Source organism: Schistocerca nitens, chromosome 3 (assembly GCF_023898315.1).
Source record: "Schistocerca nitens isolate TAMUIC-IGC-003100 chromosome 3, iqSchNite1.1, whole genome shotgun sequence".
NCBI classification, from domain to species: domain Eukaryota; kingdom Metazoa; phylum Arthropoda; class Insecta; order Orthoptera; family Acrididae; genus Schistocerca; species Schistocerca nitens.
In genome coordinates, this window is record NC_064616.1 from 774,182,549 (window position 1) to 774,201,616 (window position 19,068).

The following is a 19,068-nucleotide window of genomic DNA, read 5'->3' on the forward strand; positions in this document are numbered from 1 at the left end:
GCCGGAGGGAGGACTCGAACCGAAAGTACATCTTATTGGTATCAAAAAGACCGCTCTTGCAACTTAACATTGCTTTAAGGCGTCGGAATGCATGTGCTTGGTTGAATACAACGTCCACAAATGACAACTGTCATTTGTATACCACACTAGAAAACACAAAGAACCGGTACTCACTCTCATCTGAGGGGTCACCTGACACTATTGACTTTCTTTTTGAGAAACAACATTGAGAAATAAAAATATGGCATTTCAGTCTTTGATCGCTAATTTTTATTTTCAAGGACCGGTTTCAGGCTAGCTGCCCATCTTCAGATCTGTTAGATAAAGTTAAAAATACAATTAACAAGAGAGACATAGTTACTGATAGAACTATCTTAGTTTACAAAAAAAAATAGCTCTGTACTGACAGGTTACTCTGTAACTGCAATACATGGTATGTTGCCATTTAACACATTCCAAAATTTCTTTTTGTAAACTAAGATAGTTCTATCAGTAGCTATATCTCTCTTGTTACTTGTATTTTTAACTTTATCTAACAGATCTGAAGATGGGCAGCTAGCCTGAAACCGGTCATTGAAAATAAATAATAGCGATCAAAGACTGAAATGCCATAGTTTATTTAAAGAACGATCACGGCAATCCCAATAAGACAATCACGTCTAGTTTTGATAAACATTGAGAAAATTGAGAGAACGGGCGTTTGCGACAAACTGCAAAACGATTCTACTGCACCAACGTAGATCTCGCGTAAGAATCGCGAATGCAAGGTAGGAGAGGTCAGGACCCGTACAGAAGCATTTAGATGGTCGTTTTTCCTCTTGTTACATTTGCTAGAGGGACAGTCATGGGAATGATTAGCAGCGGTACAAGGTGCCTACACCTTATGTTGGCTTCTGCCTAAGTATGCAGAAGTATACAGGGTAAACAGATTGAGGTTATTTCCGTTCAAAATGGCTCTGAGCACTATGGGACTTAACATCTGTGGTCATCAGTCCCCTCGAACTTAGAACTACTTAAACCTAACTAACCTAAGGACATCACACACATCCATGCCCGAGGCAGGATTCGAACCTGCGACCGTAGCGGTCGCGCGGTTCCAGACTGTAGCGCCTAGAACCGCTCGACCACAACGGCCGGCGTTATTTACGTACAGGATCATTTAACAGCATATCCCATTTGACTAAATTGTCTTTGGATCTGCCCAATTCAGTCCTCAATCTGTTCAGGGTTCTCCAGAAACCCCAGCCACGCTGATTCTTTGAGTTTCGTCCATTCATTCATGTAGCCCAATACTGATGACTGTGCAAGGGTCTGGGCGTTTTTCATAAAGCTCTTCCTCCGCAACTCAGCGAGGAGCCGGCGCGCTAGCTCAGTGCGTTCGGTCAGGGGAGCCAACCACCCTCAATTAAAAAAAAAAAAAAACTGAGCAAAGCAGTCAACGTTAGATTTTGAGAGGCGTCATGAGACTTCTGCACAGAACCGATCGAAGTAACCCCCCACACAATGCGGAGGACCTGGGTCCTATTCCCGGTACTACAAGGGATTTTTTTTCCCCTTGGTGGGAGGTCTAGAACAGGGTGCACTCAGTCTAGTGATGCCAACTGCGGAACTACTTGAGAGATAAATAGCGGCTCAAAGGTCACGAAAGCCTACAACGGCCAGAAGAACCGTGCGCTGACTCCAAGCGTTTTCATACCTCATCAGTATGACGCCATTGGCAGAGGATAACGCGGCAGTCGATCGCTCCCTATTGACCCGTCTGGGTCAGAACTTTCTTTGAGCTCCTTTACAAGTCGTGATCTGCTGTATGCGTATTCAGGCAAGGGACATTTATTTCTGCAGACACTCCATTAATTCCACATTTGAGCAGACGTTTCTTCTGATGGTGGGAGTAGCGGTTACTGCTACGAGGTTAATGTTTCATTTAGGGATCATGTGAGACAGGCAGTAATAATTCTGCAAGTGTGCACCATATGCTGACGCCGGATTTCACTCCTTTCACTTCAACATTCACAAATAACAATTCTTAGTTGAACACATTTGTTTTCTTCTACACACCGTTAAGCTCTTAGCAGTTCAGGTGAAGTGCAACAGTAAAGCGCTCCTCACATGTGACATGTTTCTCATAGCCGGCCGGAGTGGCCGTGCGGTTCTAGGCGCTCAGTCCGGAACCGCGCGACTGCTACGGTCGCAGGTTCGAATCCTGCCTCGGGCATGGATGTGTGTGATGTCCTTAGGTTAGTTAGGTTTAATTAGTTCTAAGTTCTAGGCGACTGATGACCTCAGAAGTTAAGTCGCATAGTGCTCAGAGCCATTTTTTTTGTTTCTCATAGTGAAGCACGCCAGACGTGTGGGGGTCGTCGTTGCTGCACGCTCTTACAAGGGAACCGCGCCTACACTTTCGTGCAAATTTTTGGTATATGCAGGGCTCGGCAGAAATGAAAGTTCAAAATGGTTCAAATGGCTCTGAGCACTATGGGACTTAACTTCTGAGGTCATCAGTCCCCTAGAACTTAGAACTACTTAAACCTAACTAACCTAAGGACATCACACACATCCATGCCCGAGTCAGGATACGAACCTGCGACCGTAGCGGTCGCGCGGTTCCAGACTGAAGCGCCTAGAACCGCTCGGCCACCCTAGCCGGCGAAATGAGAGTGACAGAGGTGGGAGGTCCAGTTGGCAGAGCGTTTAGAAAAAATAGGATTTCTGGCACGGGTCGAGCGAGGTATGAGCCATTTGTTAGCGTAGTTTCCAGGCAGCGGTTAGCGAAGCGGGAAGAGTACAGAACGGTAATACAGGGGTCGGGGGTGGAGTCTATACAGAAACTTATTTTTCTTTTTATTTTCAATTTTTAATTTACTTATATTAACCAAAATAACGATCAGTACACTGTATTTATTAATATTTTCATAATACGAATCAAAAGGAAAGGCAAAGGAAACTTCGTGATTGCAAAAAAATTGCAAGAAGGGATTGTAATGCGTACATGAGAACTTCCTATATAATTAGGCTTCCTTCTTGGAAATGTATTTCCAGACTGCTCGTGGACGCTGAACGGGAATGTAATTGCAATCCAGAATTTTCCTTGTCTGTTTATCATTTGGTACAGTCTTGACTATCCTGCTACTCAGCTGTTCAGCTTCTCTCTGCTAGAGGGAAGCTGGAATGTAGCAGCAAGAGGTTACCCGTTTTTGATACTACAGAAATCACATATAGCGAAATGCAAGGAATTCTCTTTGTTGTATTACATCCTAATGCGACATTTCGGGATTAAAGCAAAGTCAATTTTGATAGTTCCCGTGCCCAGCAAGAGATGGCAGCATTTATCTCCCAATTTTTACATTTGTGGGTTATTCCTTTTTTCCGCGCATGTCTTCATTTATGATAAATAACATCGACTGTTGCAGATAATCTCTAGTGATAATCTCGTAAGAAAGAACCAGAATCTTACAAAACAAAAGCTGAAAAAAAACATTGAATAGACGCGAACCTGCTACCTTTCTCTTCAAAATTCGCCACGCTATCAACTACACTACGGTTTCGGCATAGCTGGAAACCGAGCGAGGTGGCGCAGTGGTTAGCACACTGTACTCGCATTCGGGAGGACGATGGTTCAAACCCTCGTCCGGCCACTGTGATTTAGGTTTTCCGTGATTTCCCTAAATCGCTTCAGGCAAATGCCGGGAGAGTTCCTTTGAAAGGGCCCATCCTTCCCTAACCCGATGGGACCGATGACTTCGCTGTTTGGTCCCCTTCCCAAAATCAACAAACCAATCAATATAGCTGGAGCGCTTCAGTTACGCTGTGTACACTGTGTAACGGCTTTATCTACAAATGCTATTATTTGATATTTAACTACGACAAATTGTACCCTACATGACGCACTTCTGAAAGATCATCATAGTCCGCAGCATTTAAACGGTATACATTCACAGCACTCAAGTTATAACAATACAAAGCATCAAATATGGGACACCGGTAACTACCGATATGTTGTTTCCTGTTATTTTACTATAGTAAATCTTACTTAAAACGGAGCGTTTTCAAGAGATCCTGATTGTGCTGATGCTCTTAAACTCCTTTTATTCACATCACGTACTCTACAATAACTAATTTTTAAAAAACCTAACTAACCTAAGGACATCACACACATCCATGCCCGAGGCAGGATTCGAACCTGCGACCGTAGCGGTCGCGCGGTTCCAGACTGTAGCGCCTAGAACCGCTCGGCCACTCCGGCCGGGAATAACAAATAAATACAGAGTTTAACTGCATACAATACGGGGTCTCCGAAGTTCTGCTTGTGACATAAAACCGACGCCGCATCTCATGCCTCTCCACGAGGAAAAAGTATGACATGCCAGATTCTTCATTTCATCTTCGCAATATAGTGGAACGTCGAATTCCACACTGTGACGTCACTAGCTCCTTGTCCACGTATGTTTTAACGTCCCTTCAGATGACGGCTTCAGTCTACTCCTCGCCAGGAGATGGTGTAAGAATTGTGTGCAACCACCATGCACAGTAATTACTGGCAAATCGTGCCACTGCAAGTCGCGCACTGCATGTGCAGATTGGTTGTCAACCTCACATTTGTCTCTGCAGATTTCGTCAAGTTTTTGATAGAGCCTGTAATATATCGCCGTGTACTTTTTTGGAGCATGTGAAACGTGACGCGCATGTTGGCATGTGCAGGAAAAACTGACTTCGCGACAACAAACCGGACAAGCAAGAGGGACGTGACTCGCCTTAGCTGCTACGAACAGCACGTTCTGCTTCATACTTCGCCGTAGTTATTCTCTTTGATTGAGGAGATGCAGCCAGCAAGTCGTGGTTAGTTTTGCTGTCTCACGGTCACGGGGCCCCACGTTCGGTTTCGTAGAATTTCTCCACTCGGGACTGTGTGTGTGTGTGTGTGTGTGTGTGTGTGTGTGTGTGTGTCATCGTCATAGACGTGGCGTTAATAAATAAAGACTTGCACCAGGCGGCTGAACTCCCCAGAAGGGGACTCCTGGCTAAATACGCCATACGCACTGGAGATACTGAAAAGCATTCCACAAGCCCACGGGCTACAGCTTTTTCAAACGAGTAGGAAATATAACCATTTACACTGAGACGAAAAAGTATTGGGATACCTTCTAATATCGTGCCGGACCTCGTTTTACACGGCGTACTGCAGTAACTCGACTACGCATCAAGACGTCGGAAGTCACCTGCAGAAATGCTGAGCCATGCTGCGTCTATAGCCGGCCATAATTGCGAAACTGTTGCCGATGAATGAGGTTGTACACGAACTGACCTCTCAATTCTGTCTCATAAAAGTTCGATGGGATTCATGTCGGACGGTCTGGGTGGCCAAATCATTCGCTCGAATTGTACAGAACATTCTTCAAATTAATCGCAAATAGTTGTGGCCCTGTTATATGAAGCATTGTCATGAAGTCCTTGAGTGACTGCAAATGGTCTCCAAGTAGCCGTAAATAATCATTTTGAGTGAATGATCGGTTCAGTTGACCAGAGGGCCCAGTACATTCCATGTAAACACAGCCCACACCATTATGGAGCCACCACTAGCTTGCACAGTGCCTTGTTGACAACTAAGGCCCATGGCTTCGTGGGATCTGCACCACACTCACACCCTACCATTATATCTTACCAGTTGAAATCTGGGCTTTTCTGACCAGGCCATGGTTTTCCAATCGTCTAGGGTCCAACCGGTACCGTCACGAGCTCAAGAGAGACTGTAGGCGATGTTGTGATGTTAGCAAAGGCACTAGCGTCGGTCGTCTGCTGCCATAGCCCATTAACGCCAAATTTCGCCGCACTGTGCTAACGGACACGTTCGTCGTACGTCCCACATTGATTTCTGTGGTTATTTCACGCAGTATTACTTGTCTGTTAGCACTAACAACTGTAAGCAAACGCCGCTGTTTTGGTTGTTAAGTGAAGGCCGTCGGCCACTGAGATATCCGTAGTGAGTGGTAATGCCTGAAATTTGGTATTCTCGGCACACTCTTGACATTGTACGAGGGTTGACTGAAAAGTAATGCATCCACCTTCGTAACTCTTCAACAGTTGGCAGCATTGGTATGCGGCAGGTACTGGCTTGTTCCGTAGCCTCTTCTCTACAGCTCCAGTTGGCGGGAAGCCTTAGTATTGAACGGTTGTGTTGTTACAGTGTGAAGTATGGAACCATGCGCAGACGGTCGGTCAATGCGATTTAAGCAACTTGCAGTCACTGAATTCTTGAGAGCAGAAGGTGTCACTCCAAATGAGATTCATCAGAGAACGAAAGCAGTCTTTGGTGATTGTGTTGATGTGAGTACTGTGCGTCGTTGGGCAAGTAAGTTTAAAGATGTTGAGTCGCGGTCATCTGACCTGCGTGACAAACAAAGAGTTGGACGTCCTGTGACAGCAACCATCGAGTTTCACAAGCAAAATGTTGACACATTGATTCAGGACGATCGTCGTGTCACTCAGAGAGAAATTGCAAGTACAATCGCAATCGGCATTTCACAAGAACGTGTGGGACACATTGCTTTGCTCGGCTATCGTATGATCTGTGCACTATGACTACCCCAGACGCTGACTCCTGAAATGAAAGCGCACAGACATGAAATTTGCCAGGAACTCCTCTCGCGTTGTGAGAATGAAGGTGACGCCTTTGTCCATTCAACTGTGGCAGGAGACGAAACATGGGTACACCATTACGACCCGGAGACGAAACGTCAATCTATGGAATATCAACACAAAGACTCGCCCCAGAAAAAGAAATTCAGGACGCAGCCCTCAGCTGAAAAAATCATGGCCATGCGTTCTTGTGAAATGACGATTGTGCTTGCAGTTTCTCTCTGAGTGATACGACGATCGTCCTAATCAATCTGCCAACATTTTGCTTGTGAAACTCGGTGGTTGCTTTCACGGGACATCCAACTCCTTGTTTGTCATCCACGTTAGATGTTCCCGCCTCAACATCTTTAAACTTACTTGCCCAACGATGCACAGTACTCACATCAACACAATCACAATAGACTGCTTTCGTTCTCTGATGAATCTCCTTTGGGGTGGCACCTTCTGCTCTCAAGAATTCAATGGCTGCACGTTGCTTAAATCGCATTGACCGACCGTCTGCGCATAGTTCCATACTTTACACTACAACAACACAAACATTCAATACTAAGGCTTCCCGCCAACTGGAGCTGCACAGAAGAGGCTACGGAACAAGACAGTACCTGCCGCATACCAATGCTGCCAACTGTTGAAGAGTTACGAAGGTGGGGGCATTACTTTCTAATCAACCCTCGTAGATCTCGGAATACTGAATTCCCTAACGATTTCCGAAATGGAATGTACAATGCTTGTATCTCCAACTATTGGTCCGCGTTCAAAGCCTCTTAATTACCCTCGTGCGGCCCTAATCACGTCGGAAACCTCTTCACATTAATCACCTGAGCACAAATGACAGCTCCGCCAATACACTGCCGTTTTATAGCTTGTATACGCGATACTACCGCCTTCCATTTATGTGCATATCGCTAGCCCATGAGTCCTGTCACCTCAGTGCCGATGTAGAAGCAGTAGTCCCGTATAAGCAGCTGGATTCATGTTTCGCATCTGGCGTATTTTGAGAATAACTTTTTACGCTGGGATGACTATTCTGGTACAGAAAATAAAATGTATGAAATGGAGGAAAGGTTAAAGATTAACATCACGTCGACTTCTCAGTCATAAGAGAGAGAGTAAAAATGTCGCGCTTGATAAGAATAGGGCGATTCCATCAATAGCTGCGCATACACGGTAATACCTAGGGCATTGCAGCCAACTACGCCAGGTCACCACGAGAAGTGTCAAATGGACACTCTTTGGTTCAAAATGGTTCAAATGGCTCTGAGCACTATGGGACTTAACTGCTGAGGTCATCAGTCCCCTAGAATGTAGAACTACTTAAACCTAACTAACCTAAGGACATCACACACATCGACCGTAGCGGTCGCGCGGTTCCAGACTGTAGCGCCTAGAACCGGCCACCTCGGCCGGCCACTCTTTGGTGCTCACAGCTAATGAAGAGAAAACCATCTGGTGCACGTTTGCGTTCTGCGATGGGACCGACAAAAACGGAAGTGGACGATATAAATTAAGACGAGGGTCCATAGTCCACACTGTTTCTTTTTATTTACGCCGAAAATTTGTTACAGTTTTTTGTGTTTTAATCACATGATCTGAGTGTCGACAACTTGATGAGACCAATGTCTCTCCAAAATGCATTGTTGAGTTATTTATTTATGTATTTTTTATCAGGTTCCTTGGGACCATGCAGGCCACAGCAAGATGCAGAGGAACATTTTGAAGTGTAAATGGACGATCGTGATGAAACTTGGTGGGTGTGCAGACGGGGTAAAACAATGCAATACCTATTTTTTCGTTTAAACCCAATTTCACTTTGAAGGGGTAAAATACACCCAGAAAGGTAATTTTCCATTATTTGGTTGAGAGGAAATATCTTGGAAACAATGATATATAAAAAATTTTCTTCATAGAACAGTTCATACGTAATTACCGTTGCTGAAAAAGGTATAATGAACTTTTATAATAATATGAAATTGTGCAAAATATCCCACAATCATTAATTTTGAAAAATGAAAAATTTTGTTACAATATCAATTAAAGAAGCTTTCAAGCCACATACATCCATGTGTAATAAAGCTGGTTTCTGAAACACCATTTCTGGAAAATAATCTGTAAACTATGTGCTGTGAGAGTATTTTCAATGTACCTAATTAAAATATCTAAACATTCATTCATTGTTATTCTAATTATTTATTGTAATTATACAAGTTTCATATTTTAATTTTTTATTTTACGTTTTACATTCATGTTTGTTTATTTTTTGGTTTACTATTTCACAAGCATGTATTTCGTTACTTGAAAATAGTACGTAACTTATTATTATTATTATTATTATTATTATTATTATTATTATTATACAAAATCATTATAATAACTATAATCTGAATAGAAATGTTTAAAACATAACTTGTTTTTTTACACTATACACATAAAATGAACTAAGTTTCTTCATATAATATACACGACGGAGAACACAATATAAAACACACTCCATACTTAACCCTAGGACGCCTAAGGGGGGGGGGGGTTCGCTGAACCCACAATTTTTTTATGTCCCCTGCTTTTGCCCAAATAACTTTCATACTACATATTCCCTTTGAGTTATTGTTTGTTGGCTATTTTATGAAACGTTAGTGTCAATATATTTTATAGAAAATTCCTGCTTTGAAAGAAAAAATAAATAAACTTATTATGGGTCCAACAAACCCCCCCCCCCCCCCCTTAGGCTTCCATGCTATAGAAAATTTCCCTTAGTAGGATTTCGTATTTCTCATCTCTACAACAATGCAAGTTAGTTTCTTGTTGGTTGGTATTCTTGATATTCACAAGAATCTGTTTACTTTCAGAGGAAGTGATTGTTGATGTCAGTCAGCTGTTATTTATCTTGTAAACTTGCAGTGAGTTAGTGCAGTTCCCAACACGTAGGCCTCCAGTAACTTTGGTGTCCTACACAGCAAAAACGAAACCAAGTAAAAACTTACTGATGGTGTCAACAATGCATCAACATAAAGGCACTGTTGGAGGAGAGAAGAATAAAACCGAGATAAATGCATATTATAATTCCACTAAAGGTGGAATTGATACCATTGATCAAATGGCGCGTATGTACACCTGCAAGAGGGGAACAAAGAGATGGCCTCTATCTGTATTTTACTCTCTCATCGACAGTTGTGCTATCAATGCAACCACGATATTCATCCAGCAACATCCAACATGGAATGAAAAGAAACACAACAAACGTAAACTTTATCTTCTGCAAGCTGGGATGGAACTAGTGAAATTGCAGGTAGAAGAAAGAAGTGCCAATGTAAGAGGGTTATCTAACCAAATTGTTCAATCAATGGAGACTATTCTACAAAAGAAAATCAAAGAAGTGACAACAGAAGCACGTCAGCCTCCTGCAGGGAAAGGTCGGTGCCATATTTGTGTAAGAAAAGCTAAAACAAAGAAGCAGAAGTACAACAATCTAAGTAAACCAAAACGGTATTGTGGACAGTGTAATAAATATGTGTGTAACACACATTCAGAGAAAAATTGTGAAGTGTGTATCTTGCCTTGAAGTTGATGACTCAGAGTAGTGTATTGTATATGAACACATCTGTATTTTGTATTGTAATATGTCAATTTTTTATTCACTCAATCCAATATTTATAACAATTAACAACACTTATAAACCGATGCCTTAGTTAAAATACATAAACCATTTTGAAAGTTGTAATTTTTCGTCAGTAAACTTATTTAATACCTGTGGGCTCGCCGAACCCCCCCCCCCCCCCCCCCCGCCCTTAGGCATCCAAGTTAGAAAAAAAGGCTCGGGCGTCCTAGGGTTAATACACCCAGTTACTTTTCGGGGTGTTTTTTATCCTTTAAAAATGAAACTGGACACAAACAAAAATTTCGTATTTCATTATTTTGCCCCTCTGCACACCCGCTTTCTTTAATCAAGATCGGTTATTTACATTTGGGAAAGTTCCCTTGTTAGTCATGGGACAAGTCGGAATATAATCTACAGAATGTTGAGCTGAAAGCACAGAGATGGTGAGCACTGGCGCCTGCGTCACGTGGCGGCGCCCAATTCTGATGAATCGCTTTTCCCTGAAAAAGCATTAACGACACTCCGCTAGGCGTATACCGTTACGGAATTTTGACGAGAACACAAGATTTCTCGGATAGTCAACCCTGTAGGCTTCATACAGAGGTCGAAACTTTTTAATACGCTTTATTATTAAATATAAATGATTCACTTACAGATACTGTAAATATGCTAGCTATACTGACGTAGGTACTCTATAGCTCTTACCCCACCTCGTCAGGGCAATTTTTTGCATTAGCGAAATTGATCGGAAACTGGCGAGGCAGCCATAACCTCCCGCCCGTACATCGGCACCGAGAACGACTGATACCGCTTCGCATCCGCACATCGTAGTTCATTTCAATGAGATTATGATGGGACTTATGTCACTCACCGATAATAGACATTTACATTTCTGGAAAAGTTGCTGGAGGTGCTGATCTAGATAACCTTTCAGCTGAAAGCATGTCGTCTACTATCCAAACTTTAAGGGCAGGTGGTTACACAGCAAATAATCGCCAAGTGCAGTATCATACGGCGAAACAAACGAACTCGTCGTTACAGCTGAGAAACGTAAACTGTAAAAGACCCAATGCTGGGATGGTTCCTTACATCTACATCTACACTCCGCAAGCCTCCTTAAAGTGTATGGCGGGCCGCGCGGAGTGGCCACGCGGTTTGAGGCGCCATGTCACGGACTGCGCGGCCCCTCCCGCCGGAGGTTCCAGTCCTCCCTAGCGCATGGGTGTTCGTGTTGTTCTTAGCATAAGTTAGTTTCAGTAACGTGTAAGTCTAGGGACCGATGACCTCAGCAGCTTGGTCCCTTAGGAATTCACACATTCACTCACAGTGTATGGTGGATGATACTTCATCCGTCAATGTCACTTCCTCCTTTTCCTGTTCCAGTCGCGAATGCTTTGCGGGAAAAAGTTTGTTGTTAAGCCTCTGTGTGAACTCCAATCTCTCTAATTCTACCTTCATGGTCTTTTCGCGGAATATACGTAGGAAGAATTCCACTTCTGTAGCTGAGTCGTCAGCGCACTGACTGTCATGCGGAGGACCCGGGTTCGATTCCCGGTATCGCCACCATTTCTACTTGGTGGGAGGTCTGGTATGGGGCAGCTACTAGACTGATTAGTAGCGGTTCAAAGGTCAAAAAACCCGACAGCGTCCGGGACAGCAATGTGCTGACCTCATACCCCTCTATGCCGCATCCAATGAGTCAGTGACAGAGGATGACACAACGGTCGGTCGGGTCTGGCTGGTCCATCTACACCCAGAACGCGGAACTTTGCCTACCTTTATCTAGGAAGAAGCAACATACTGGCTGACTCTTCTAGGAACATACGCTTCTTCGTCTTCTTCTTCTTCTTTTGCTACCGCCTTTATCCCTCACTGTGCACAGGGTCGGCAGGGTTAAGTACGGATTTGGCATGGTTAAGTACGGATTTGGCATGGTTAATTTTAAGAGGTGGCCGGATGCCCTTCCTACCGCCACCCCATATCCCCCGGGGAAGGAATTAGTGTACCCCAGCTGTCTGCGTTTAGTGTAAATCGTGAAGTAGTGTGAATGTGTTTCAAATGTCTGCGAGACGTGTAGCTGAGGCGGGACGTGGGGAACAGCCCGGTATTCACCTAGCGGGATGAGGAAAACCGCCTAAAAACCACATCCAGGCTGGCAGGCACACCGACCGTCGTCGTTAATCCGCCGGGCGGATTCGATCCGGGGCCGGCGCGTCTACCCGAGTCCAGGAAGCAGCGCGTTAGGAACGTGCGCTCTCTGAACTTTAACAGTGAGCCACACCGTGATGCACAACGCCTCTCTTGCAGCGTGTGCCTCTGGAACTGGTTGAGCATCTCCGTGAAGCTTTAGCGGTTGCTAAACGAATCTCCATCAATCCTTAGATAACACCACAGCTAATTCCTTCCCCAAAACGTTTCCAACTAACTCGTTGTCGACGAGACGTTAGGTTGTTAGCTCCCTCCCTTCGAAGAACTGTTTCGGAGGAAATCGAGCTCAATAGGCGGTCTACGGGCTCTCATCGGCGATGTTAACAGCGCGAAATTGAGATTAGAACGTCCGCCAATGCAAATCGTACCCATGCCATAAATCCTTGACCACGACACTGAGATGTATAGCTTACATACGCTGACGGAAAAAAAAGTCGCTGCACCAAGGAAGAGTTGTGCCACATAAACGAAAGTTGGTAGGCGTCTATTCAAGTTTCGCCTCAGCAGGAACACTTGGCAAGAATGTAGGCACTGTACATGATTGCTGGCCGTGGTGGTCACGAGAATGAACGATCGCTAGAGGACCGGGCTCCGGACGGCCACGCGGCACTACAGAGGGAAGACCATCACTCTCGGCATATGGCTGTGGCTCATCGTGCTGCATCTGCAGCAGCAATTTGAGCAGCGGCTGGCACCACAATGGCACAACCAACTGTTGCAAATCGGTTACTTCCAGGACAGCCCCGAGACAGACAGCCTATAGCGTGCATTCTACTGACCCCAGACTACCACCATTTATAACTTCATTGGTGTGAAGCGAGAGCTCATTGGAGGGCAGGGGGAAGGTCTGTTCTATTTTCTGATGAAAACTAGTTCTGCCTCGGTGCCAGTGATGACCGTGTGTTGGTCAGAATAAGGTCAGTTGAGGGCCTACAATCAACCTGTCTGCATGCTGGACACACTGGACCTACACCTGGAGTTATGGTCTGGGGTGCGATTTCGTATGACAGCAGGAGCACCCTCGTGGTTATTCCATGCACCCTCACTACTTTTGTACATCAGTGAGATGATTCGATCAGTTGTGCTGCCATTCGTGAACAGCATTCCAGGGCTTGTTTTTCAAAATGATAACGCTCACCCACGTACCGTTATTATAAACTAACATGCTTTACAGAGTGTCGACATATTGCCTTGGCCAGCTAGATTACCGCATCTGTCTCCAATCTAGCACATACGAGACATCATCGGACCACAACTCCAGCGTTATCCACAAACAGCATTAACCGTCACTGTATTGACCCACCAAGTTTAATAGTCATGGAACCCCATCCACAAACTGACACCCGGCAACTGTACAACACAATGGATTCACGTCTGCATGCTTGCATTCAACATTCTGGCGGTTATACAGGTTATTAATGTACCAGCATGTCAACTCTTTTTTACTTGTGCTTACTAACTTGTGCTTACATTAACCTGTGATCTTGCACTGTGCGGCTGGTCCTGGTGGTGGTTCGAGTCCTCCCTCGGGCATGGGTGTGTGTGTTTGTCCTTAGGATAATTTAGGCTAAGTAGTGTGTAAGCTCAGGGACTGATGACCTTAGCAGTTAAGTCCCATAAGATATCACACACATTTGAACATTTTTTGTGATCTTGCAATGTTAATAACTTAAATATGTTACTTAGCCAAATGTATTTCATTACTCTACATTAATTATTTTTTGTGTTGCGTTTTATTTTATTTTTTTATTTTTATTTTATTTTATTTATTTATTTATTTATTTATTTTGCCGTCATTGTATATGTGGTTATTTCATGTCTCTTAGTCCCTGAAGATTGAAACACGTATGTTATTACATTAGACTCTAGATATTCGTACACAGAAGCTACCTCTACATTGACGACTGCGAACAGTATAGGTTGATAACTTTCGTTTATTGAAGGTTCAGCCGGCCGGGGTGACCGAGCGGTTCTAGGCGCTACAGTCTGGAACCGCGCGACCGCTACGGTCGCAGGTTCGAATCCTGCCTCGGGCATGGATGTGTGTGATGTCCTTAGGTTAGTTAGGTTTAAGTAGTTCCAAGTTCTAGGGGACTGATGACCTCAGAAGTTAAGTCCCATAGTGCTCAGAGCCATTTGAAGGTTCGTTGCAGATGACTTGCATTCCGCCGCCTGTTTAAACGGCTTATAAGCGTGTTAATGTTCGCCTGTGGCTGAAGACGCTCATGGACGACCTACCTTAAGCTCCTTCGAACACTTAAGAAGTTAAATTTAAAAAAATGTAATATTCGCTGATTAAATTACACTCAGATACATTCCAGTCTAATTTGTTAACTCACTGTCTGATGAGTACTGTCCTATCAATGTCTCACCATGCCACACATTGCGGAAATATACGTTGAGGAAATACTAGCAAGATACATCGACTCCAGCTCGGGTATTTTAGGAACGCCCCGTTATTAGTTACGTATGTAAGTGAGCGCAAAGGGCAGTCTCATTCCTATTGTAATACCGAACGGTTATATTTTCTGAGATACAAAATTCTTCCCCTGACGTATCAAGAGATCTTCGCCCTTTCCCCTACCTGCACTGAGGGTATGTAAGATGTAATCAGGTTGAATATCTGTTACCTGTTTCTTTGTTACCAGACACGACAGGAAAACGTGGATCAGCTTATGAGACTATACACGTAGCTACAGACTGTTGTTTAGAAATTTTTTTTTCCTACCTGTAACTGACGTCTGCTACAATGGTTTCACGCTCATGTGTGGAAGCGTCTCTGCCTGAAAATAAAACAGAAACAAACTATCAGTAATTATCTAAGCATCTATGCTTCACTATGAACTATTTAATTGTAAGCTCACGCAGTCACGAAAAATGTTCTCTTTTATGAGGAAACTTGATTTAACTTTATTAATAAAGATGCATTTGGTAATTTCATGTATAGAGATCGTCTTCACTGGTACCACGTTGTACGAACAAATGTAATCATTGCAATACGAGAGCCATATGACGAGAAGGTTTGCCCATAAAAGTGATCTTCCGCCACGTCAGATACGTTTCAACTGTTTAATATTCACGCAAACGTCTTACAGTCAATAAACAGTGAATTAAAGAGGAAACACTTCTCTAAACATTAAAATTTATGATACTCTAATTTTACCAACAACTTCCTTTCCTACGTTCCTCAATGATAGAGAACGCCAGAAAGTGTTTCTGCTGTAGTGTGTTATATGTACAAGGTGATAATTATTGAACTATATGAAAAAAACCTAAATTAATTACAAAATACGGAGTGTACACACATTATTCAATTAATTTAGGTTATGACATGTTCGATATGCCTGCCATCATTGGCGATGATGTGGCGCAGATGAATAGCGAAATCCTGCATGACCCGTTGAAGTGTCCGAAAGTCGATGCTGTCGATGACCTCCTGAATGGCTGTTCTCAGCTCAGCAATGATTTTGAGGTTATTGCTGTAGGCCTTTTTTTTTTAATATGGAGTCGCATGTGTTCAGATCTGGAGAATACGGCGGCCAATCGAGACTAATCCCAGTGGCGTCTGGGTATCCCAGAGCCATAGGTGCCCCTCCAGGACATCAAACACTCTCCTGCTTCGATGGGGTAGAGTTCTGTCTCGCATGAACCACATTTTGTTGAAATCAGTGTCACTTTGTATACTGGGGATTAAATTACTTCCAAAGCCTTCACGTACCGTTCGGTAGTCACCGGGCCATCTAGGAATATCGCACCGATTATTCCTTGACTTGACATTGCACATCACACAGTCACCCGTTCAGGGTGAAGAGACTCCTCGATCGCGAAATGTGGATTCTCAGTCCCCCAAATGCGCCAATTTTGCTTATTGACGAACCCATCCAAATGAAAGTGGGCTTCGTCGATAAACCAAACCACACTTGCGCATACTAATTCCCTTTATGCCCCGCGGCCAACCGTGCAGTTTGAACGTCCTAACAAACCGTTCAGAAGTTATGACGATTTTATTTCATGTCCGAAAGAACAGATACCTTATGTGATCCAGTGGCCATTCGAGCACTTATTTAAAGTTTTTTCAATGACATTAGCCGCATTTCTGGATTGAAATGAATCAATGGTAACAGGTGAAAATCTGTGCCAGTGAGGGAAGTATCTCTTAGCAATATCAACGCGCTTTCTGTAATGTGTACTATCCAGCTCGGGTTACACTACCAAAACCACAAAAATTTTTAAAAATGTAAATGTCATTAACTGTTGTTGACTTTTACTCACAACATATTTTTTAAAAAGATATTGATGGGTAGGTAAGTTTCTGAACCTGAAAATATTGAATACGTCATTCAGTGTGGTAAGTGACGTCTACAATTAAGAATTAAATGTTTTGGCTAACTTTACCTAAAAATTTATAATATTTATCTAATTTGGTAGAGGAATTACTTAAAAACAATAAATATTTTTTTAAAATTTTAAAATATTAATTATCTGGTCGTCTTACAATATTTCAAAGGATGGGCACAAAGTACCCACCTTCCTTCGTATTAAGAGCGTTAATCACGTTGGCCACCCTAGCACGCTTCCCAACCGACCCCAGTCCCAGCCTTTTCCACACTACTAGCGTAGTGTCACATACCCATGAACCCCTTACTCGCCATTTCGGATTCCCGCAAGAGATCGGAATTGGTGTGCATCAACGTTGAAAGAATGAATCTATGGTCGTCATCACCTTACATATAAAGAACAAACCACGAGATATAGTGGTCTGTTCTTTCGGATGCACAGCAGATGATTACACAGTCTCCGAACATCTAAAGCGATATCTTATGTCTGCTGCGTCGTTAATACAGATGAGAAATTACAAAAGTCTGTGACAATGTTCTTTGGCGTCCGCCCCCGGTAGCTGTGTGGTCAGCGCGACAGACTGTCAATCCTAAGGGCCCGGGTTCGATTCCCGGCTGGGTCGGAGATTTTCTCCGCTCAGGGACTGGGTGTTGTGTTGTCCTCATCATCATCATTTCATCCCCATCGACGCGCAAGTCGCCGATGTGGCATCAAATCGAAAGACTTGCACCAGGCGAACGGTCTACCCGACGGGAGGCCCTCGTCACACGACATTTCAATGTTCCTTGGCACGCTCTAGTCTTTCCGTATTTGCTAATGACTCTCCATCTGACATATTCTGATGTTTTTTCCTCCCAAAGAAACTTCAAACTAACGGCAGATCGGCGAGGATATTATTCAGGAAAGCATTTTCCTTGTTTGTCCGCAGAAGTGTATTGCATTACGTTTTACAAAACTAAATATAGCGGAATAGAAATAATTTAAAGTTCATGCTCCACATCATTTAAATACATTGTATAAAAGGAACAAGAATTTCGTGTGGTAAGCACCTAAAAAGTGCGAAACAGACTTCTCAATTGAGAGAAAGTATCATTGTGTTCGTCAGAATGTTACACGGTTTTACTCTTGTATGTCAAGAACACGTAACAGGAACTGGAGTAAAAAATGGTTCAAATGGCTCTGAGCACTATGGGACTTAACATCTATGGTCATCAGTCCCCTAGAACTTAGAACTACTTAAACCTAACTAACCTAAGGACATCACACAACACCCAGTCATCACGAGGCAGAGAAAGGAACTGGAGTAAGAGCAGGATTCACATTAGACAGGACGTTAACCGTTTAAGATTCACTTAAGGATGAGAATTTTGAACGTTTCACATGCGGTCGAGAAGTTGGAATGCAGTTGTGCTAGCAGTTGGGTCACAGTTCTCTCCCGAATGCACGAAAACAATTGAAACTAGATGCCCGAAACCAATAAGAGAGACAGCAGATTTACTACCTGGCAGTGGTACATACGTTAAATACATCAATGATAACACCATTGTGGAATTAAAAATTATGTTCGGCAGGATAGGCGGGCCTTTATATATCGTCACTCAGCTTCCCGTTTCTACGGGAATCTAGTAAGACGCTGATCGCACCCGTAAATAAAGCGATAGATAAAAGATAAAGTCCGATATGTATGCAACGCACCTTACGTACAGGTTGCGCAGATACGTTCTTAACTGGTTCAACTGGTTCTGAGCACTATGGGACTTAACATCTGTGGTCATCGGTCCCCTAGAACTTAGAACTACTTAAACCTAACTAACCTAAGGACATCACAAACATCCATGCCCGAGGCAGGATTCGAACCTGCGACCGTAGCGGTCGCGCGGTTCCAGACTGTAGCGCCTAGAACCGCTCGGCTACTCCGGCCGGCATGTGTCATGTGGTAAGAATGTATTACCGTCACAAGTAAATGTGATTAATGAGAGCAGGCGGTATACTGCACAGACCTCTCACAGAGAAGAAAACAACAAATAAACGGGTGTGAAAATGTTACAACATACGAATTCAAGAGTCAAAACTTCCAAAACGGAACGCAACCGCCATAACATGTGGTACTTGTGTAGAATAAATAGGAGGTACTTACGTCTGGACTTCCAGTCCTTACATCTCGCTGTTGCAAACGAAGTTACACCACGACACAGACACAAATTTGAACACAGTGAATAAATACCAGGCGGATAATTAATAACTTTGTGGGAAAAGGAGGGGGGCACGTGGGGGGTTCGAACACGCATCTCCCCTCT

The 19,068-nt window shown here is 43.6% G+C and overlaps 1 protein-coding gene across 3 annotated transcripts in view; it reads right to left on the reverse strand.

Annotated features, from left to right (window-relative positions):
• The window catches only part of LOC126248778 (laminin subunit beta-1), a 376,490-nt gene that overhangs the window by 298,715 nt on the left and 58,707 nt on the right, over window positions 1–19,068 (reverse strand). For all 3 annotated transcript variants that reach the window (XM_049950147.1, XM_049950149.1, XM_049950148.1), the window contains exon 2: window positions 15,162–15,216. The gene's annotated coding sequence lies outside the window, so the exon portion shown is untranslated. The remainder of the gene's footprint in view (window positions 1–15,161; window positions 15,217–19,068) is intronic.